The sequence below is a fragment of the Adiantum capillus-veneris genome, chromosome 19 (assembly GCF_014529385.1).
Source record: "Adiantum capillus-veneris isolate H3 chromosome 19, ASM1452938v2, whole genome shotgun sequence".
NCBI classification, from domain to species: domain Eukaryota; kingdom Viridiplantae; phylum Streptophyta; class Polypodiopsida; order Polypodiales; family Pteridaceae; genus Adiantum; species Adiantum capillus-veneris.
In genome coordinates this window covers 92926292-92950989 of record NC_140949.1, presented here as the reverse complement: position 1 = coordinate 92950989, position 24698 = coordinate 92926292, and the positions used below count along the sequence as shown (strand labels likewise).

The following is a 24698-nucleotide window of genomic DNA, read 5'->3' as shown; positions in this document are numbered from 1 at the left end:
TCCCTCCTAGACTCCATTCTCTTCCTAATGTCTATACCTTTGATCTTATGTACCCTTTTCGACCCATGCAATCATGAGTGTCTCTCAGCTCTCTAAATGTTGTCTTCTTGACTGGGTTGAATTCTGGGAACCCCCAAGTCTTTCATCCTTCCTCTGGTCAAGGTGATCATTCATGCCATTCTAGAGGTCAGGTTCACTACCAAAGCCTCAGTTTGACTGCTCAACTACTATGCTAATGTGATCCTACTTCTCCACAAACACTGTGGTTGGTCTCCCTCCTCCACCTGATCTTCCATGTGGCATGGTTGACCTCAACTAACTCCAAACCCCAACAAGGAGATATGTTCCCTATCAAAAGCTTTAGCTTACCATCGTGATCGCCAAAATGGAATAATCTGGTCACTTTTGATGGCTATTCTAGGTTAGAGCAAGGAGTTAATCAGATCAGACTTGGAGTTAAGACTTTAGATAGAAAAAAAACTAGACAGGACTAAAATGGAAATATAAAGATAGAGAATGGAATTGATATGTATTCAGATACTACAAATTGTATAGTTCACACTAGATAAAGCTATGAAATTTCTCAATGATGCTTAGAGAAAATGCTTAGCGATTGCAAAAGGATAATTCGAAACTTTGGAATGACTACCTCACAAAATGAAGTAATGGGTCCTATGACGTAACTAATTGTACATTGTACAATTATGATGGTAAATCTATTTGAGATCCTAATGACTATATCGGAACCCAACTAAGGCCTATTTCCACCGTCTACAAATCTCCACAAAGATGAGGACAACCAATTCCACCAACAAAGGCACCCCAAACTATGGGACCATGCTATGAGTTGGAGGTGATCATTGGGCTAGAAATCTTACACACAAAGAATAAATGTTTAGGATCTTTGGATTTTCTTTTTAGCGTGTGACAAAACACACATTGTTTCAAACTATGCAAAATCTCCCAATAAAGCCTAGGAAAGACACCAATGAAGAAAATGGGAATCCTATCCAATTTTAGCAAATCATATTCAAAGAAAATTTCTCTTGTCAACACAGTATTGAGATCTTAGGCTCACAAAACCAGAAACTATGAAAATGGTGAAAAGGAGCTTGCAGAGGTCAACCCCACTGAGGTAGATACCAAGTTGATAAGAACATGACATAAGTTGTGGAAATCCAAGAGGAAAAAGATGAAGGCTACACATGTAATGGGATTTGATTAGAATATAATTATTAAAGGTGGTAGTTGGAAAATAACTATTAATTTATGGAAAATGCAAAAGGATACTAAGTTTATTAGCATCCTTAGCTCAGTCGGATAGAGCAACAACCTTCTAAGTTGAAGGTCACAGGTTCAAGTCCTGTAGGATGCGAAAAGTATATTGTATTATTAAAGACCTCTTTATGACCTATGGTCACTTTATGTGTGGACGAAGAGTTTGTAATCAATTTGAGCATTCACGAAATCTATAGGTAAACACATGCAAGAGGAAAATGCTCACTTTTACATGGGGGGAGATTGCACCCAGTGCATTGTATCCTTTTTCTCTCCTCTCCTCTCTTCTCTCTCATGGTATGCATAGAACTCTTCTTTAAGAGGTGCATATGCACACGCTCTCATGCTTTCTTGCACGTTGTAACATGGGTGTATGTAGATATGTGGATTTTATTATAGCAGTGTTTTGTGTATTTCTCAAGCACCCAATGCTCTAGTCTATTTTAGTGGTATTAGAGCTATAGGCCATGCTCCAATAACTAAAGATCTTGCTGGGTGATTTTTCTCTTGCTTGCAAATCCTTCTGATTGATAAACCTTACAGGGGAGAATTAATTAAAAATATACACAAGGCCCTAATAATCAATTATACTCTTATTTTTGCTTTGGTGCGGAGAAGCAATTATGTTAATAAAGTATGAATAAGTTATTATGTTATTTATTATAGTAATTCTAATGCCATGATTGTAAGTTGATCATAGAAAGTATAGTTTTGATTGTTTGGGATGTTAGAATAGGAACTAGAGTGCTTTGTTAACTACATGTGTAGTGATTTGAAGTGAGGGAAAATTTAGGTGTGCTATTTTTTAATTCAATCTGACTATTGTGTGCATACTTTTCATACATAAAATATTGTATTTAACATCTTGTTGTCATCCAAACATTCAATAACAACATACGTCAAGAGTATGGATCCATTAAAACTTAGAAGAGAAAATCTTGTGTGTGGGTGTGGAGAGAGAGAGAGAGAGAGAGAGAGAGAGAGAGAGAGAGAGAGAGAGAGAGAGAGAGAGAGAGAGAGAGAGAGAGAGAGAGAGAGAGAGAGATTGTGCTTTGTTTTCCTCATATATTTTACTTTAGGTTGACATGGTCCTATGTCTACAACACCACATGTTCATGTTCCAATTTTGATATGTCTAAATTTGTCCTTGGCTTTTAGATTGTATTAATTCAATGATTCAATATTACTTTATTGTGTGCATTCTTGTCATGTGTATAAGTGTGGTTGTGTCTTTTGAAGATTCAACAAGAGTATACATCCCTAGAAAAGAAAATGGAGGGAGAGAGAGAGAGAGAGAGAGAGAGAGAGAGAGAGAGAGAGAGAGAGGGAGAGAGAGAGCTTCTTACCTTTCATCAAAGTACTTTTTCTTGTTTCTTAATTGGTACTATTTCTAGCACGGTATGATTATGATGTCCCAATTTTGAGCCATGTATAAAGAAGCATAAGAAGGGTTAGAATTTATATAAAGTGATGATATGGATCATTTGAAATATGTTCACTTTTAGATGTTTTTCCTTTTTTATGTCTTGAAAAGAAAGAAAACATGCAAGTCTCCTTGCCTGGAGAAGTTTGCACAGTCCTCCCCAATTCTTATAATACGAGGGACCATGCCATTCCCATGGAAGCGTGCAATTTTGAGTGCATGCATTTAATCCTCGAAAAACAACACACAAAGTTGCCTTGCCATAGCAATGTTGGGAACACTTTGCAATCAACACATTCCAAGTGATGACATCTTGGATAGGAAGCCCATCAAGACTTGTGATTTCATGCTTTCAAATTTCATCTTAAAAAACAATTCTTGTCCCTTTGAGAAAGTTGTAAAGACAGGCCACATGCCTTCAAGGTGCAAGCATAGGTGTTTGCATTTGGAGAGACTACTTCCTTTAGCATTTGATGAATATAGCAAGGAGATTCCTTTCCACAACATGTTGGGCATATTAGGAAATGAATAGGTTCCAGTTACAAATGACATTTCAATAATAAATATCATCAAATAACCTTTTTGTGCTATAATAATGACCCCACATTTACCACATATATCAACCAAAGAATTGCACGACACAACATGTTTCTCCAACAACCCTTGACTAGCAATGTCATCATGAATTTTCTCCTCCATGTGAAGATCATGCATAAGGCTACACTCTTTCAGTCTGCAATCTTAGGTAGTTTCATTTAGAGATAGGCCTTTCCTAAGTAGGGTAGGAAAACAACACGGAGTCTCTTTGCCATATCCATGTTGGGCATATTATGTAATTAACGCATTCCAAAAGATGACATTTTGGACAAAAAATCTCAACAAGAGATTCTTGTGCTTTTGTGAGGATCCCACATTTGGCATAAGTATGAACAAAAGCACTACCAACCAGAACATGTTTCCCTAACAGGCCCTAAGAAGCAATCTCATCAAATATTTCTCACCGATGTAAAGGCCTTGCATAAAGTCACAAGCCACATGTCTTGCAAGCATAGGTGATCGTGTTTAGAGAAAGGCATTCCTTTTGCATTTGATCAAAACAACCCTCAGCTTTCTTACCACAACCATGTTGGGAATATTCTGCAATCAAGAGGCTTCAAGAGACGGCATCTCAAAAAATATGCCCATCAAGAACTTTTTGTGCTTTGTTAAGGTCTAACATTTGACATACATATTGATCAAAGCACCATCAACCACACATTCCCTGCATACATTACTGCCACTTTTGCATAGGGAAACCTAGGAGTAGTTGCTCCCCATGTTCTGGCGATGCATTCCTCTTTATTGTGGTAACAAGTTTTAATGTTTCTAGCATTGAAGCATAAATCAAAATCAAGCATTAATAATAAGAGGGAAGCTCAAAAGTAGTCTCAAATTGCATTCGACAAAAAAAACTCTTTTTTCGTTCAAGAAAGCCGTGAACTTTTACTTTTGTGAAGCCATAAGCTTGAGAGAGGCATGACCTTTTCCTCTATTGAGACAATATGAACTTGAAAGGGATATTTTTCAGTGGTGGAGGATCAACATGAGCATTGTCTTGTGGAAGTAGATTTTTTTACCTTTTGAATACTCAATATCTCTAGCAACAAATTAGTGAGCCTTTCTACTTGTAGCAATATGACAACTACATCCTTGTTGCTTTTGAGTACCATTCTTAATCCTCGTGTGTTCCATGTTCTGTGTCATTTTTTTAATGCCAATAGCTAAATAAGTATTACTCATTAGCACATATGTTGCAACATTACATTTTTCTAGTTCTGTTGAATGCTCAAAGGCTAATTGATGTGATTACTTTCATGGCTTTGATAAAATGTCTTGCTACCTGAAATGGTCAACCATGCTAACGTGGTGTTCTTTGTTCGGTACATTGCCATATTTTTCTTGCATGCTATCAAAAGGAATTTGGCCCTAATCTAGCTCTCATCCAATAAGCTAAAGTGACAACATGCATTGAGCACAGTGAGGGCACCTCCCACAAAAAAAGTTCAGAGATCCCTCAACTTGCCCTTGCTTTGCAAATGCTTGATAGCTCCCTCAAAAAATCAATGAGCCTTTCCACTACATCAGTTCAATAGCTACGTCCTAGCTTCTTCCAAGCACCGTTCATAATGCTCATGTATTCAATGTCTTGTGCCACCTCTTGCATGCCCACAATTGCATAATTGTTACTCATTAACACATATGCTGCAACATTACATACCTCTAGTTCTATTGCATACTCAAAAGCCAACCGCCCAAGATCCACAGTTCCCCATTTTCAACAAGAACCTAGCAGGGCCGACCAAACGAGAGAATGATTGGATGATATCATCATCTATATTACTCATAGCTTTGTCAAAAAATGCCTTGTCCACCTAAAAAGGTCAACCATGCATACTGTATTTTTCCCTCATGCTATCAAAAAGCATTTGGTCTTCATGGAGCAAAACTGAATGACAAATGTGCATTGAGACAGAGATAATGGATTGTCAAAATATTGGCAAGAGGAAATAAAATTTCTACAGAAAATCTCATGAAATAAATCATTCAATTTGCTTATCTTTATTGGTAGAGGAAGGGGATTTTAGAACTTATTGCCAAACCATACTTTTAGTGGGTTTGTTTGAATTGTCACTAATAGTTTTGCCTCCATGATTTATAGAAGTCTTGAAATGGTATGCTATATATACAAGTTTTCTCAGTAGCGCAGAAGCTCACATAACATTTCATATTTCAAAAAAGCTCGTCAAAGGAAGCTCGCAGGAAAATCAAACCCCCACAAACAGAGCGCAATAAATTGGATGATAAGACTAGCAAATGTATTTTTGTTGGTTATATTGCTAAAATAAAATGTTATAGGTTGTATCATTCGCAACCAAAGCGTATCTTGGTCTCACAGGATGTTGTGTTTGTGGAAGATTCTGTTCAACCCTTGCTGTCATGTACTAGAGACAATAATGTAAGCTCACATGACATTTATGACACTTTGTTGCCTCTTTTTAGTGGTGGAAGTTTGGATGTAAATTCTAATGAGACAAATGTACAACCTATGCTTCTGTTTGCAAGTGTAAGAAAGCTTTGTATGGGTTGAAGAAATCTCCTCATGCTTGGTATGAGAAGGTTGACACTCATTTGGCCAAACAAGGCTTTCGTAACAATGCAACAGAAGCACATTGTATGTAAAGCATGAGGGTGATGTACTTCTCATTGTCGTTCTCTCTCGGGGGGTTCACCTATTAGACATGTAAGTTACCACGTGAGTTCAAATGAATGGGGTTTTAATTGCCAAAACTATTAAATTTTTACAGGATTATATTCATAGAAAGGGTTTTTGATTTTAAAGAAAATCCCGTAAATTTTTGAAGAAAAAGGTGTCATTTTATAACCTTAAGCATGTAAGTCAGAGGTTTTTTTAATACCCTTTGAACACACATTATATGAATAGTTTCTTAAAGGTGCACCCCCTGAGCGTTCTCTACATGGATGATTGTCGATCATTGGATGAAATGAGAGATATATTGCTAAATTTAAGGATAATTTGAATGCTACTTTCAAATGAAAGATTTGGGGCTATTGCATCATTACTTGGGCATAAAGTTTAAGCAGCGTGATGGTGCTATTGCCTTGTGTCAGACAAGTTACACAGAGATATTGCTATGTAAGTTTGGACTTGAGGATTGCAAACCTATTGCCTCTCCCATGGAAATAGGTTTGAAAATGTCATGATGCTAGTGATCCTGCTGATGTTACTTTACAAACTGTTGTTGGCTGCCTTAGTTATGTAGGCAACACGAGGCGGCTGGATATTCAGTTTGCAGTCTCACATGTCAACAGATTCATGCATAGGTCTAAGCATTGGTACGCTGTCAAGAGGATTTTTTGTTACTTGAGTCGCACTTTGCATCTTGGCATGTTTTATCCCAAGAGGGGATCATTGTCTCGCCAGACATACATGCTTTTTTGCACTCGGATTTGGTTGATTTTTTTGACATGCACTCGTTTCTTTTGTTTCATGCTTGGCAATTAATGTATCTCATGGTTGAGCAAGAAGCAACCTACTATGGCCAGCACTTCCAGTTGTGAGATTGAGTACATGGCAGTCTTCACATCTACGATTGAGTGTGTATGGCTCAAAAGACTTACGGCTAATTTGGGTGTTGGTACTGCTAATGCTATCTACATTGTTAGTCAAAGCGCATTGGTAGTTGCAAGGAACCCAATTTTTCATGCTTGCACAAAGCACATTGAGATGAATTACCACTATGTCAGGGAGAGGCTCTCAACAGAAGAGATCAGCTTGGCTTATGTGCCAACACATGACAACCTTGCAGATCTTTTCACAAAGAAATTATCTCGTGAGAAGTTTAAAGATTTCCACAAAGCTTTGGGCTTACTCCCCTTTGTGGATTGATCATACCCTCATGGCATGGCACTTCCCTATACTCTATGTGCCAGCTCTTGTTCATTGTGTCACTCCCATGGGTGATTTGTTACCACTAGGAGGTTTTCTCCCCCTTTGGAGAGGGGTAAAGGGGGGCACACCCGGAACACAAATCACTGCCTCTCTATAGCCCAGGATACACAAACACCCCAATCTACTCAAAAAACACCTTCGAACAACACACTCACACCGGAAAACCACCGTTTGGACACAACACAATGCACACACGTGTTGACAGAACACCACACCGCACTTACATTCCACCGCCGTCCATCTCTAACCTCACAACACACACACAAACACTTTGAATCACTCTCTTCACAACCAAGGACCACCAGTCTGGGTGAGCACACACTTCCACAAACCTCTATGCACTAGTCGAGTCAGCTTCGTCCCATGGATTGACAATTTAATCGTGGTTCTCACTAATACTGCAATAAGATAGGATAGTGAGGTTAGACATGCGTCCCACATTTGGCGCCTCTTCCGGGGACCAAAGAGACCTAAACTAGGGAAAAATACGAGCATGATCTTGTGAAGTTATCCTTTAACTTCCTCTAGGATCGCCTAGAGTTCACAACTTTCCTTCAGAAACCGCATAGCTTAAAGTGTCGTCTTTTGCTGTGTAGAGGTAGCTTAGAAGTAATCGTACTTGCTGAGTGCCTTTAGGATTGTAGGATTGTAGAAATAGAAATAGATTAGGATTTTGAGGATGATTGGTAGACGAGACAAGTCTTAAGATCAGTGCTCAAAAAACTATAAAAGAGAAGAAAACGAGTGTTTGCGGACACTTTCCACAACTCCATTGCATGAGAATCTAGGAGTAGGGTAAGTAGGACCGAGGTGGCTTTTAGAACATTACTCTCTCTGAAAGAATCAAGTGTGAGTTGTTATTGGAAGTTGCAATATTTCAGGTCTACGGCTAGAAATAGCACGAAAAGACTCGAAACCACTCAATCCGACTAAAGAGTAAGCTTAAAAGTTGTTTGAACCAGTTGGTAAGCTCAAGGACACTTCGAGGAATCAAGTTGCAGATGAGGAATTAGTGGCTCGACAGAAAGTTGCAATCGAATCAAGTGGAAATTGACGGCAGGTCAATCCAAAGGTGAGTACTCTATCCAGGGCTTCATAAGTCTATATGAACCTTAGATTTGGTTGTGTACTAGGAAATCAAGGCATACTCGGAGAAACCTCCAGTAGAGTATCCATCGAAGAAAGCATTAATCAAGGAAATTCCTTGCACACAATTCTTGAAGAAGTCTCAGACACTTTATCAGATTCAACATCTGAAATGTCTTCTTACTCGACTCACTTGAAAACCGGAATGACAATGCACTATCCACTGAAGAAAGTGTGAATAAAGGCAATTCATTGCACACAATTCTTGAAGAAGTCTGAGACACTTTATCAGATTCAACATCTGAAATGTCTTCTTACTCGAATCACTCGAAAACCAAAATGACAATGCGCTATACTCTCTTTTTATAAGACTAACCACAATGGAGCCTAGGTTTACTTGGACCCTAACGAGGAGTATGCTATTCGCATTGATGATCATGGTATTGAGTTCGAAGAAGAGATTAGGGCAAACAAACAAGGAAAAATATACATGGACAGAAACGAAACTCAGTATATACAAGTCGAAAACCCTGATGTGATAGACAAATAGGGGTTAGAAGTAAACACCATTCCAGATATGTCAGCAAAAGAAGGACCACCAACTTTAGAATTCGAGGGATACGATCAAGTAGATTTGAAGCATTTGAAATGGCTTAGTACAGATAATCCTAGGATCGGAGTGTATTGTTGGGAAAATAGAAACATAAAAGATCTTCTGTGGACTTTGCATGCCAAACCAGGACAACTAGCGGTCATGAAGATCATTTATATCTTCAAGATCAAGGACAAGGGATCAACAGGTCTACCAACCTACCTATTTAGGGATTGTTATAACAACAACTTTGTTATGATGACTCCTGAGGAGGTTGAACAACCCAAATACCAAGGGTATTCCATAAGGGATTGGATATTGGGACAAGGACCAGAAAAAATTCCAAGAGATGAACACCGTGAGAGATCATATGAGAGTAATGTTAAGAAACCAGAAACCACCTCATCACGGAGAAAACCGGGTGACACTAAGGCCAGTCTAGGACTACATGAATCACTATTTCCAACAAACTGGTCTGAAGGACTCGAGACAAGACCAACTTCCAGGAGACCGGGAGTTGAACCAAATAGACGTGTCAAACCAGTTGATTTTCAGAAATGGGTCAGAAAATACAATGGATCAAGGGATCCATACGACCACTTAGCAAGCTTTAAGCAAGTGCTAAGAGCAAAACATATATCCGATTTCCATACTCAATTCGAGGGGTTTGGAGTGACATAAGAAGGAAAAGCATTAACATGGTTCCAAAACATTCCACCAAGGTCAATCATGGACTTGAACACATTAGCTCAAAGATTTGTAGCCACTTGTTCCAAAACGGGGATCAAACATAATACAATAGCTCAAATCTATAGCTTTAAACAGAAACATGGTGAGTTTGTTAGGGATTGTGCAACTCAAATGAAACAATACATTGCCAGATGCCCAGGGCTAGAGATAGCTACAGAATAACGACACGTTGAGGCGGTCCGGGGCGGGCAACAAGAGAGGCGACCTCTAAACACCCCTCAAGGCTCCCGTGCTGCTCAATTGGGGCCCGGGCAACCACAAGCACAACACAACAACAAACCCACAACCAAACCCAAACAAGATAGGGGCACCACCTAGTTATGGTATGCGAACTAGGACGCAAGAGAGATTTTGGCACAACCAAGAAGATGCACCACACAACACACACAAGCAACCTCACACCAAGATACATATGAAGTGGACCAGAGAGAGCTAGAGCAAAGGGAAGAGAGAGAGGAAAGGATCTTGCGTAATACCTTATTTGTGACTTGCAAATGGAGATGGTTCGTTATGATGCTATCGTAGAACTTGTACAAAACTCACTCAATGCTTAGTGATTGCTAATCATTGCCAAAACACACACACACTGTCTTAGGGTGTGGGAGACCTCTCACCACAATACCCTCTTACAATGGACACAAAACTGGCAATGAAAAACACACTAAAACACTTTCTAAAATCAAGATCAACCGATAAAAACTCAAAATACACAAGTCACCTTGAATTCACCAAACCGTATTGCACAAATGGAAGGACGAAGATTTGAACGTCGAATCACGCCTTTGATGCACCAAACCTCAATTTATTGATGATGAAGGAGCATGTACAATAGTGGTTTTGAGATTTGTGGAACTCACGCTCTCTCACTTGCAATGTGTAGCTTGAAGGCTTCTCTCACACCAAGAGTGAAGCTCACAAGTGGTTGCTACACCTAAGTCTCTCCTCACGCATAGAGTGTTGGGGTGCTATGTGAGATATTGGAGGTTGTTTTACAAGAAGAAGAGGGGCCTATTTATAGTTTGGATACCCCTCATTAAGATTATTGGAAATCCTAATTTACAAGCTAACAAATCACGATTATGATTTTTTTGAATATCAAAACATTGTGGGCCTTCTTTGTCTGCTTGAGTCATGGGTGTGGGCTCAAAAGAGAGCATTATTGATGGTAGATAAGGTGAAAGTAAGTAAGGAGAGAGAGAGAGAGAGAGAGTGAGAGAGTTACTTTGTACATGTCTTGAGGTGAGGTGTCTTTTATGGTTAGGTCAATGCTATTTTGTGTTAGTATGTTAGTGGTTAGTGTTAGTAATCACTAGAAAGTTAATGTTACATTTACAATGGGTAGAATGAGGTGGTTGGTTGAAGTAAGATGGTTGAATGAAGTGAGCAAATCCTTGTGATGGTGAAGCTTTGAAGAAGCTTGAACTCACCCTTGTGTAGATTGTGGAAAAAATGACCACTGGTCTTCTTCTTCTTCTTCGCCTCTTTACGCCGCCGCCACGGTTGACCACCACGATGAAAAGAGGATTTGTTGATGAAAAATCCTCAATTTGCAGAAGTTATCATGCTGAATTTTAGATATTTTTAGGAGAGGTAAATGAAATTGTAACATAGAAGCAATAGAGAGAGACATGGAGAGGGTGTATGTATGTAGAGGTTCATAAAAGAACTATAGGGATGAGAGAGAAGGGTAATGGTGAAGAGGGTGGGAGAAGCCATGGAAATTGCAGGTTTGAGTGAGGGAAGGAGAGGGAGGGATGTGTAAGAGTGAGTAGGTGTGTGGAAGGGTGAGAGAAGACTAAGGGCTACTTGTGAGAAAAGTGGGCAGACTGGGGTCCACTCAAAAAATCATAGCTCACCGCTAGTAGCTCCAAAAATCATGAAAACATTTGACGTGATTATTCAGAGAGTGGGCTACATTTTCTCTTTTGACCACCGCTCCAAATTCGGAGTGGAGATAGGTGCTAAAATTCTCACCAAAAAGCCTGTTTTTTATGCCTGCAAAAGTCTTTTAGTGGCCCCCTCCTTTGTTGAATTTGTACAATGCATCCAAGAGTGAGCCCCTCCTTTGTCATATTATAATACAATGCATTCAAGTTGCCCTTGACCCATGCATGGAGGAGGATTATTGGTGAATAAAGAAATATATACATGGTGGGACTAGTGTATGGACTATTCATGGACTTTAGCTCAATGAGCACATGGTGTTAGAATAATGAGTAAAAATAATAATAAAAATATGGAGGAGTTATGGATATGGAAAGATATTGGAATCATATGATATGGTCCCTCCTTGAATTATTTTGGGTGAAAGAGGAAAAGGTATGCAAGTAAATAATATAATAAAAGTAACCAATGAGTAGAAATCAATTTTTTGTTTTCACGAGGGTGAGGGTGAAAATGTGGGAGTGATTTGTATAAAGGAAAAATATGAGGTTAGAGTATGTACAATATTGGCAAAAATATAATTATGGTGTAAGAGAATGAAAGAAGGTCTACATAGGTTTAATAAAACACACACCTAAGTAGAATATTTAAATAAAATACCAAAATAATTAAAAAAAATCCCTATATTTAGGCCATGTATACAATGAAATATTTACACACAAAGAGGCCATAATATACTTTTAATTTTTTTATTTTATTTTTATTTTTTTGGCTCAACTAGCCCAGTGACTAGCTAGCTAAGGGTTTTTAAGAAGATATGGGAAAAGCCTCCTAACTCACACATGCCTATGTACAGTGAAATGGTAGGGATAGCCATAGCGTTTGGGTGAATTTGGTAGGGTGGAGTAACTTACTATGGCAATTATGGAGAGCCGAAACACGGCTATCAACGTATCATTATTTCTAGAGGGATTGCTAAACAAAGAACTTCATGCTATACTCTATAGTAAAAAGCATACAACCCTAGAAGAGTGTGTGTCAGATGCTATTGACTTAGGAGACAATTGTGATATTTTTAACGAAGAATATGTCCCTAAGGATAACCAAAGCGACAAAACAGCATCCACTAAACCAGCACAAGTGGGAACGACTACTGCAACACCACTTTCAGCCATAGAAGATATGCTCAAAAGGATGACTGACATGATGAACAACATGCAAAAAGCACCTATGAGGGGACCAGGGCAAGGGATACCTCAACAGGGACAAACAATTAGGCCACAAAAATGGTGTGCAATCAAGGGTAAATTGACCAACCATGAGACCAACGAGTGCTACTTCAGACCAAAGTATGATGGGAATGTTTAGTACGTGCCTATGAGGCCACAAGGACAAACCATGTACAGATATCAGCCTAATATGGTCCAAGCTCAAAGACCACCAATGGGTATGGAAAGACCTCAACCCGTGTTAGGTCAACAACCTCCATACCCATGACATAATGCAGTGCCTATAAAGTACATGCACCCAGAGGGAGTTATAGATGAACAAGCACTCGTGCCTCTTACACCCTATGCTGAGCCTAGTCCATCTATAGTAATGGTAGAAGGAAAATGGTATAATTCACATCCACCACCAATGGAGGAACCTGTGATGTATTCTCCACCAGAGCTCTCACTAATGTATTATGTAGCTAATCAAGGTGTTAGACCTCCTATGGTGAGACCCATGATTAAGCCAAGAACAAGAAACTGTCATAACTGTGGTGCAAATGATCATTGGAAGAATGAATGCCCAGAGCCTGACAAAAACCTCAAACCAATTGAATCTTATTGCATACAATGTTGCAAAAAGGGAGGACACTTCCCGAAAGATTGTCCTAAAAATCCTTTAAACAAGGGTAAAACGGTAGTAAACGTAGTCCAAGTGATACCTAGTAGCTCATCTGAGAGTGAACTGATTGTTCCGATCAAGGTAATCACTACAGCTCAGGCTAAGGAAAAGAAACATAACTCCTCAGATGATTCAGAGAATACAAAAGCTGCATCTCAAAAGACCAAAAGAAGCAGAAGCAAAAGGTATGAGATGAGAAAACAAAAACAATGGGCTAAAATTGAGGAGAAAGCAAAACAACTATTCCAAGAAAAGGCAAAAGAACTTGGAAGCAAAATCAAAGAAACGACAGTGCAATCTGGAGGATCAATTTTGGTTGATAAAATTTTTGAGCCTATTAATGCAGCCTTGGAAGCTTACCAAGCAGGACTTAAAGCAGGCCAAAATATGTAAAACAAATTGAAAAACTATCCCTTCCTAGACATGGAAGCAGCTAAGCTTGAAGCTTATCAAAATTTGGTAAGAATCACGCAAGAAATGCTTGAAAAACAAAAACCCAAGCTTGAAATTATAACAAAACCTAAAGAGCTTGTGGTAAGAGAAACTAAAGAAAAATTTGAAGTGGTGGCAGAACCCCACCTTGAACAAAAGAACTAGAACTTATAGTGCCGGACAATGAAGATGCCTTAGACGGAATTCCATTCATAGAGAAAGACTGGCTAGGACACTTATGGGACAAGGTTAGAGAGATCAGTGATGGGAGCCTAACTCTAAAGTCAGCTCCTATAGAGGAGGTTTGGTTGGATAACCTAACTTCTGATATGAACATGTATGTACGATCCTTGTATGGGGATTACGATAGAAGATTCAGGAATGTCGAAACCATTGACCTTGAAAACATTACCTTCTTACTTGGGAGAGGGGGAAATTTTTGGTGAGCGCTTTTTAAGAATCGAGCGAGCGGATTTCCAAAAGAAGGGACAATCTACCCATCTCTCTCTCTCTCTCTCTCTCTCTCTCTCTTCAACTAGAATTTGATTGTCGTTTCATGACCAACTTACATTCAAACAAAAAACACCATGGATTCATTCAATACACTATTAATAAGAGAAACAGAAGATCCTTACACATAGTTATGGTCTATTTCATATAGCAAACCCCAAATCTATGTGTTCCATTGCATCAAAAGTAAATACAGATTGGGGGGGGGGATACATCATGGGTGACGTGGATGAAAGAAGGGCGGTGGGGGGCCATATGCTGTGGGAGAAAACAAAGGTTGTGCCAACAGGGGCAGTGCACCAGATGGTGGGGGAACTTCTCCAAATGGCAGAGGGTACGAACTATGTGTGGGGGGGCTGTAGGTAGTGAAAGAGGCAATGGATCAACTCTGGGTGGGGCCTCAGATGTGGAGGCAATGAATGCACTGGGAGACGGTCCAGTTGCATGCCATGCCAAAACTGGGGCCGTGAAAGTGGGATATGGTGCTGCTACTATCCCACCCTGACTGCTGAGTGGTGTCGGGAAAGGTGGATCGAGCGGATGAAGCTGCACGGACCTACTTTGGTTGCTCAGTGACCTGAGCTCTAACACTCCTATGAAACATCAATGTCGAGTCTAAATCGGAAGGTAGGCGCTGAGCTGGCTCCATACAAGCACTGAAAACTGCCCAATCCTTCTCACAACTAATACAATATCTACGTAGTAGTAAACATTGTGCTGCCAATGTCCCAACTCCTACAAAACAATCCAACACAGCATCTCCCATGTCTATGAAGGTACCTAGTAGCCATCTACAAAAAAAAAATGTAATCTTTAGATTTATTATACCTATAATTTTATAAGAACAATCAGAAAAACTTCCAAAAAGTTTCTACCACCTGGCAAATGCTGGACTCCTCTCAACACCTCTACGATAAGGCCGACCCATACGATCAAGCGTCCACTGTGTGGAATCTGAACCTGGTAGCTTCTCCCACATCATGTCGTCATCCGCAAAGAAGCCACGTACATTTTCTGCAATCTCTCCATCCGCTCGATCATACCTCAGAAGCCGACACCCATCGGTTCTAGGGGGTGAAAAATGACCTGCAACAAAGTACCAACCTACGAATGGAAGTAAAACATTATTATTTTGAAATGCAAACATCGAAGTTACTATTCATTATCAAAACAAAAAAAAAAACCCCTCTAAATAGTCCTGAACAGTCGTACAACTAAACTAGTACTCCGAGAGCCGTATGTACAATATCCTCAACAACTGGAAACCAGCTCCCTCTGCCTTCGAAGTGACAATGGACAGATGTTCTGCACGACATGTCTCCACAACCATGCCATCAACCAAAAGAAACTCGGTTGCTAGAAGGAATGCAACATCCACAAGCTCACTATCCCATTGGTTCCATAAAGGAACCCCACCCATGCTAGCTGCATGTGGCCTAGTGTGTAAGGGAAAGGCCATGTACACCAAACGTACGCCACCCAATATCAAGCTAGGGTTCATCTACCATGTTCCTGATAGAGAGACCAAGAATCTACGTAGTGACTGCATAGAACTACATGCAATCTTTGTTAGCACTAAAATTGTGCACATAACTATGATTGTAAATTAGCGTGGCTTACATGTCATTGCACAACACATCTAGAATAGCTTTTGCCAACTCTTTGGCACTAGCATGCACTGCAAGGTGGCATAGATCTACATGCATATGTGTATGTAGCAACATAAGATCAAATATATCTTTCAAGCAATTCTAAAGAGAACAACACAACATTAACCATTTTCACGTACCTGGATGGTTATCTCCCACAACTCTGGCCATGTCTGATAGGTCCTCTGCAGCCCTGCCATGTGATGGTGAACATGGAGGGGACTCGTGGATGCCCCCCACTGGTCTTGGAGTGAAGGATAGTGTTAGTACATTGTGGTTCATAGCACCAAGGCTATGAGCACTATCATGACTTCTACAAAATACTCCACAACCACATGCTCGCTCTCACTATCATTGGAAACTACAGCCCTCTTCTTTCTCCTCCCATGTTGCTTGTCAGCCGGTTGTGCTTGCGAGTCTTTCTTTGAGGTCTATTTCTTCTTGTCCGGTTTCTTTGATGTGTTTGGAGATAGAGCATCCTCTATCACAACCGCTTTCTTTCGTGACGTAGTATGCTCTGCTATCAATTAAAAAAGAACAGTTATTGAGCCCATGTTGTATTGCTGCATGGCAAAGGTAAAAACTATATAGAATGATACCTATATATAGCTCTTCCTCTTCGGGTGGGTACTCCTTGTTCGGGTAGTCCAGCCACCAAGGACACTTGAGCCACGCTCCCTTTGGCTGCAAGTCGTCTATCCACTCGTTAGGATATAAGCCCGTCTCCTCTCTCTCCAAGATGCACCATGCATCATTGGGGTGCTTGGGAATGGGAAAGACAAGAGCATCTCTCCACCATCTACAAGACAGACCACAATGTTTTGAGCCATCAAGAACAAGATTAGTGTGTCCTAATACATTCTTAATTTGTCAATTAAAGATGTCAAACTTGTACAACAAGCGTCGTGCCATGCAAGCAAAGTGGGGTAGCTCTTCGGGATCCTGTGTGGACTTGATCTGAGTACTCCACTTCTTGAAGGCCTCATCAAAGTGCTTGCGTCTGTATGTCAGTAATGTGTGGGCAAGTGTGCAACCATGCCTACCTTTAGACTTCTCGTGTTGGATAGCAACATCATGATTCTCGACCTCCATTTTCTTGGCCATCTCAAGCACTCTCCTGCAGCAAATAATAAGTCACAACCTACATTATCAACAAATTGCTAGCTGGTGCACATAATCACTAAATCTAACCTTTCCAATTGCCACCAATATACGTGATCTTGAAGCCACTGGATCCAGGACTTCTCCGTCAAATCTATGCCATTCTCCTTCAAGGATGCATCACCGCCTTGGAGCAAATCAAGCAAGCGGCACTTCCTAGCAAAGGAAAAGCTAGACTTAATTTTTATTGCTACATAATAAAAAGAGAAATATATCGAATGATTTAAATGACTTTTACTTACTCTTTCGAGCTAATGCATGCACGCGCAACCTCTGTCACTCTCGAGGGTGTCATTTTCGTGGTCTTCATGTCCCAACCTGTAAATGATATACATTTTTGGAAAAAATCGTTGCCATCGCTGGATTTGCAATGGTGGCTATCTCAAGCCCTTTGCGCGTAAAGTATTGCTCCATTTGAGATAGTTCTAGATTGATGCTTTCCTTGTATGTGTTAGATGCCAACTCGTAGCCAAAAATCCCTTTTGATGGCAGCCCTTCCGTTTTATGACAAAACATATGATCGAACTCTTCCTATCATTTTCCAAGGACTCAATCAAAATACACATAATAAGATTTTGCAATCAAAACATATTCTCATTTAGCATTGGTTTAAAGCATACCTTCTAAAGTAGTTGCGCAAGGACAGCCATTGGAAATTTTATCCATTTTGACTTGTTTGGACCTCTAAAATTTAAAGCCCTTTCTGCTGCCAAACGCGCTCTTTCGCCCAAAAGTGAAGTAGGGCCCACCAACCCTAGCTTTCTCATCATTAAAATATCATGAGAAGTTGTGAGGCACTGAAACCCTCGTGGCCCTGTTTAACACTCGGTTGTAATTTATATAGTTAAAAAATAAGATACATTTACATTCACAAAAAAGAAGTTGGTCTTACCTATTGATCATTCCCAAAACCAATAGAAACTCCGTTGTCTCATGGGGCTGAAAATCAACTAGAATGCACTCCACCTTTGGTGCCTTCTCAATTGGGATGTCATTCTCATTCATCCACCGCATCCATGCCTCCAATCGGTGATTACCATCCCAAACCACAAAGTACCTCTCAACCATGTGACTAAGCTCGGGGATTTGACGAAGTTCGTCATCCAAATCATATGACATTGCAAGAACCCTTGAAGCGTGACCACGACGAGAAAATTATTTGTGATCCTCCCCAGGAATCCGTTCACTAACAATAAATCTTGCCATGGTTGGTTGGTAGATTTTGTTTGCAATAGAGAGTTGCAAATCGGCCACATGGTCATCATGCGTGCGGATGGCAGGGTTTGAAAGAAGTCGACATAGAGGCAAGCGTGGAAGTTTGCCATCGTATGGTGCTCTATGAGAATCCACCCAGCCCAATGAAATGTGCTGTCGACAACATTTCCAAACGCTTCATCTCTTATATCTTCAATAGAGGTACCTGTTTCCACATGATGACTAGGTCCGGCGCTTGATTGTGTTGTTGTATCCACTCCTGTTACGATGGACACAATGCGATCTAAAGAACTCAAGGCTTGAGATTGTTCAGTATCCTGTGTGCATAGCGGAGGTACTTCTTGTGACGTAGTAACGTCAACCTCATCCACGGCACCAGTATTTTTGGATTGATTTCTTGTTCTCATGCTTGTGCTAAAGAATTAAAGAAGATAGATATAGGTATGATTTATGAGAAATTGTAGGTAAGAGTTTGAGATGTGAACAAAAGAAAACTTGAGAGAGAGAAAGAGAGAGATCTGTGCAATAGAAGAAAATAGAGATGAGGAAAGTGAAAAGAGAAGATCAATGCTCTTTATAAAGCCTTCATTTCTATTTATTAATTTTAATTTTATTATTTTATTATTTTGTCCTTGTGTGTGTGTGAGAGAGAGAAGGGTGAAGGGGTGTGTGTGTGTGTGTGTTGACGTGTGCGTGTACATGTGTGCCTATCGTGGGCATGCGCTATGTCTGCACACACACACGTATGCACTGGCGTTTGTGTGTGCACACAGACGTTGGCACACACGCGCCAGCGTGTGTGTGTGTACACACACACACACAGGTGCCTGCGTGTGTGTGTGTTTGTGTGTGTGCACACATACGCACCTGTGTGGGTGCGTATGTGTGTGCGTTTGTGTGTGTGTGTTTACATGCACACACACGCTTTTTGCAACGTGTGTGTGTGTGGACACACACACATGGTAGTCCACATGGAAAGCATGCCACGCATGCCGTCGTGTGTCCACACACCTTCGGTGGCCGACGATACACGTGGCAGGCCACGTGGCCATGCACACTATCGTGCAGGCAGCGTGCATGCCACGTGGCCTACCACGTGTACTACCGTTGGGCGCTACGTGCATGGCAGTGCGCGTGGCCACGTGGCCTGCCACGTGTATCGTTGGCTAACGACGATACATGTGGCAAGCCCACGTGGACACGCGACGGCCTGCGTGGCCCTACGTGTCCACGTGGACTGCCACGCATGTGACGTGTGTGTGTACTCTGCCTCTGGCCACATGTTGTCCAGAGGCGGACACACGCCCTCGTGTGGGGGTGTGTGCCCGCCCATGCCCAACGCGCTGGCCATGGGCGCTTGGCCGCCCATGGCCAACGCCCCGTCCTCCCCCGCCTCCGCTCCCCTTGCGATAGTGCCCCGCCCCCGCCCATGGCCAACGCACGTGCCATGGACGCTTGGCCGTCCATGGCCAGCGCTCCGGCCCGCCCGCCACCGCCCCCCTTGCCCCACCTGCGCCCCTGCCCGCCCCCCGATAGCCCCCCTACCCCCGCCTCAGCCTTCGCCCCAAGTGGTGGCCCTGCACGCACACCCTGCCCCGCCCCTCCTTAGCCCGCCTCCGTCCCCGTTAGCGGCAACACACACGCCCCCCACCCCTTTCCTCGCTGCCCGAATGGCGTGGGAGGGGGGCGGGGAGTACTATCTCTTAGATGTCTCCGTTACTTAACTCCCCAACCCTTCGACTTTGACTTACAGCATCTTGCCCCCCTATCCTTACTCACACATGTCCTTTACACATAAATATTAAAAAAAGAAATTAAAATAAATAAATTCACGTAATCACACAGTCATAAACAAATATTTTTAAAAAAAATATTTTATATTTTTTTACATTAATTTTTCAAAATAATAAAATAATATTAATTTTAAATTTATAACGGCTATATTATTAGACGTGAGTATATAAACAATTTGTTTTAGTTTATACAATGTGATCTTGTGCTTAATTATTTTCTTAACATATTATTATGGCTTGCTCTTTATTTTTACTGGGTAAAGAGATTTCTTATCCTTTTTACAATGGTAAATTTATAATATCTGAATCATTTCTTTTAGAATTAATTTATCCAATGCACATTACAACTTTAGATGCAGTCATCGAAGTTGGTGATATTGAAATGAATTTGCCTCTTGAGAGGGCGCTCAACAATTTGGTTGAATTCATTTATGTACTGGATGAACAGCTTTCACGTAAATACAAAGTCAACGTATCCCATCAAACACAACATGCAGGCTCACCTAGCATGACTCCCATTGCCATTCTAGATTGTCCGGTGCAATTCGACCAAAAGGAGTTAATAGATCTATGTACCCTTCCTCGAGTTTTGCCCTCAAATAGCTTCAAAAGGAGTACAAGACAAAAACTCTTACATGCCGAAAAGAAGGGCACATTGACAAACCTTTTAATGCAAATACAACAAGTGTAACAAGTTACAGAGATTTCAAGGTCTTATAATGGTGATCTCATTCTAGAATTTCCACCTACCATGGGAAAGTTGCACCATATGGATGCAATGGAGCATAAGTATGATCCTCATTTGTGGTCGCTACTACGTCCAATATTGTTTTTCCAGGTGTAGTGCATCTTACTCATTGCATAGGATCTCTCAAGTGCATGAATCAACAATGTGTCCGCTTGGTTAATTATCATATTCCCAATACAAGTCATTTCAACGGGTACATACAAAAGGCAATTGCACCCGGGCAATATTGTAAGATTGGAGATAAGAGCCTTACATGCCACTTTTGTAAGGCAATTTCTTTCTGTATTGCAACATGTGATTGTGTAGTATACTATGTCATGCCATCGGATGAGACTGCCACTAGAGTCATGATTCATCGTGGCACACATCGACACGATGTGCGCAGCGGCACATCCAAAACACTAACGGACAACACCAAGCTGATGGTGCAAAGGATTTTGGCTGTTGACCCACATGCAGGAGCCAGGAAGGTTCAAATGTGTTTGGCAAAAGAAATTATAAGTACAACACTTCTTTGCAACAACACCAACGAAGGAATTTTAGGCGAGCAACAACTATTTGCAATTTTTTAGGAGTTGGGCCCATTGGTGCAAGATAACTGGTATGAGCATTTCCTAGATTCTTATTTCGATGCAAAACTCTATGCTAAATTATTTTTTTATCTAAACACTTTTAACTTTGACAGGTTTCGGAGGTCAGTAGCTATTTTATGTAGAGGGGTTGACAAAGAATCTTTCGGCATTGATGCACTCCTAAAGCTAAAGCACTACAACAAAAAAGGGGGTTATCGATGTATATAGCGACGCTTAACGTCGCTATACGCGTCGATATATGTGTCCCTATGAAACTGCCGCAAAGAGCGTCGATATATGCGTGGAAAGGCTTTTTTAGCGACGCGTATATCGACACTGGTATAGACGGGTATAGCGATGCGTATATCGATGACCATAACAGTAAAAAAAATTTCTTGGGCAGAGGGCAGGTAGCCTGGCCTGTGCCCAATGAAAAGATGGACACATGCACCACAGCCAGACTTCCTGCCCTCTGCACAAGAAAGCGAGCAGCACCAAATCAATCGTGCTCTCGCAAAAATTTCGGCAGAGTTCCCTTCGTTTTTACGTAAACTTTAAAAAATATATATATATCATGTATACGCCTCCTACATACTATCCATGTAAGATCTCACATGAGATTTAAGGCCAATGACCATAACGAACCATAACCATAACTTAAAATCATAACCATAACAAACCATAACCATAACTTAAAAGCATAACCATAACGAACCATAACCTAACTTAAAAGCATAACCATAACTTAAAACCATAACCGACCAATATAACCACTTTGATCATAACCAGAAACAAAATTAACAATAACCATAAGCATAACCATAAAGTTAAACATAACCATAAACAAAACCTGAACCATAACTATGTTTATACAAGAATAGGAGAAATAACCATGTCTATACAATGACAATGACAATAACCATAACCATGAGGAAAACAATAACTCTCTGAACAATAATCATAACCATATATATATGTCTATACAAAAGGAGACACAGAAGCGTGTCTGTGTCTCACAAAGCATATATATGAAATCCGGGCCACTGATGACTAGGCGTCACAACCTGCACATAGGACAACTCACAAAATTAGTATTCACATATACTTACTTAATTAAATCAACTCACACATATTAACGTCTCACCTCAAGCGATCAGCGAGACTCTAAGGCCGCCTTGTCTACAGGCTCTCCTAAAGCATCAAGATCATTCAATACTTGCGATATCCATCTGACTCTCCTGACGTGTCAGGGCTCGATCCATCGCAAGATTCTGCGTTTATACAAAAATCAGAGTAATAAGAATACATGATTCATCGCGTTTTAAAAAACGCCATAGTTAAGATTAGATCAGAAACTCACAAACTCATAGCAAAAGGTGTCGAAGCTTCCACTGCCAAGATGAGATGTCCCCCTGGTCATCTGTCGTATCTGCGCAGCCTCACACTGTTGTCTGAACCGCGTGGCCATCGCTATCCGCTCATGCTCCCTGATCTGAAGCCACGTCTCGTGTGGGATGCCCGAAGGCTTCGGCGAGCCGACCTTGAAAGCCTTTCGAGCTGCATCTCGTCGATGTTTCACGGTTTCCCATGCAACACCCTTGATCCAGCTCCTCGGAACAACGTCAGAACCCGGAGCAGGCTGGTACTCTCTCAAGATGGTCTCCACTATGTAATTGACTTTGTCCTTTTCCTGCTGATCCCAAGACGTCAGAAGGCTGGTCAAAAACTGTAGCTCCGCGAGCTGGCGAATCCACTGTCTTATCTCAGTCCCGACTCTATCCATGTCAACAGAACCATCTGGCCGTACAGTATAGAGCTTGGAGGCACTAGGATCGTGTGCCCCCCAAGGTGTCCGAGGTGTGCCAAGAGGTGTGCCTGGGTAGGACGAGGGTTGTGAGCGAGGAGGGGTCGAAGCATCTGTGGACCCTCCTCCACAGCAACCACCACCTCCACTTGACGATCGCCGAGATCGGCGAGTGCGACTGTGCTCCGGAGATGAGGACGTACCCGCCTCTACCCCACCCCTAGGTGTCGAAGTGGCCGTGATGGGAGAAGCAGGCGTCATACCCATAGGCGTCCCCCCCCCCTCATAGGTGTCCCCCCCCTAGGCGTCGGACCCTCGGGTGTAAAGCCAGGAGGCGTAGTACCTGTGCCTCTGGCTACCCAGTACTGAGAAGCCTCTGCCATCTGAGCAGCGTCATCCGTGTAACGAAGCCCATGAATGCATCTGCACTCATAGAAGCGGGATCTGGAAACTAGTCTGCCATACTAAAGTCCTGCCCAAAGAAAGTAAAATAAAGCGTCAGAACACAGTTTTTTAAATTAACTTTAAGCTTAATTTTAAATCAACTTCATTACACAAACACTTACAGGCCTAGGCCTCGACGAGTGAGGCATCATCGATAAGATCTTGTACCGTTTCATCGTCTATCTCTAATTGCAAACATAACTCTGCCCCAACTCGTTCTGGCAGATTGTCTTCATCCATTGCATCTTCATCTACAAGTGTCAATTCTGGCTCGTCTACATCATCCCTGGCATAGAATCCATTTTCCTCTGCCATACCTTCGTCCATCTCATCTAATGTCACAGTAGTATGGACGTCGTCTGACAAACTTTCCTCCAGGAGATCTTGCCCTTCAAATACTTGTTTATTTCTTGGAGAAACTTGAACCACAAACCACCACTGTCGCTCTCGGGGGTTCGGTACAAAGACCACTTGCTCGCAATGTTCGGGGAGAGCAAATGTGTCGCTCGCATCTGTCCAAACCTTTGTAGAATCTATTTGCACAAGTTTGTTTCCATCTCTGCGTACCGTTGCATTGCGACCAGAAGTAATCACCTTGAACCACTTCACATCCAACGAAAACATCTCAAACTGCCTGAAGCTTACTTTCAGGATATCTGACACCAGACCACAGTAATCTAGGTTGCTAGTGCTCTCATTCGTGTCTCTGGCACTAGCCCTGCTCTTTTGCATGAAACTAACCATTACCCCACTGTCAAACGTGTTTCTTCTGCTGTCAATTTGTTGTGTTCTGAAATGCTTTCCATGCGACCACAGTGCCATGTATGTATGATACTTCCAGTCACATCCAATAGCCAGCTCTTCCTCTTCTAGAGATATGGGTTCTCCGATTTGTCGAGCTGCTCTCACTGTCTTGTCCAACCATGCCATTGTAGGGAATTCAGGTAGAGGAGC

General features: G+C 41.4%; 1 non-coding gene across 1 annotated transcript; it reads left to right on the top strand.

Annotated features, from left to right (window-relative positions):
* The first annotated feature begins 1301 nt into the window (after positions 1–1301).
* On the top strand, positions 1302–1375 carry TRNAR-UCU (transfer RNA arginine (anticodon UCU)). Its single transcript has one exon. It is a non-coding gene; the product is annotated as a tRNA-Arg (tRNA).
* The last annotated feature ends 23323 nt before the right edge of the window (positions 1376–24698 follow it).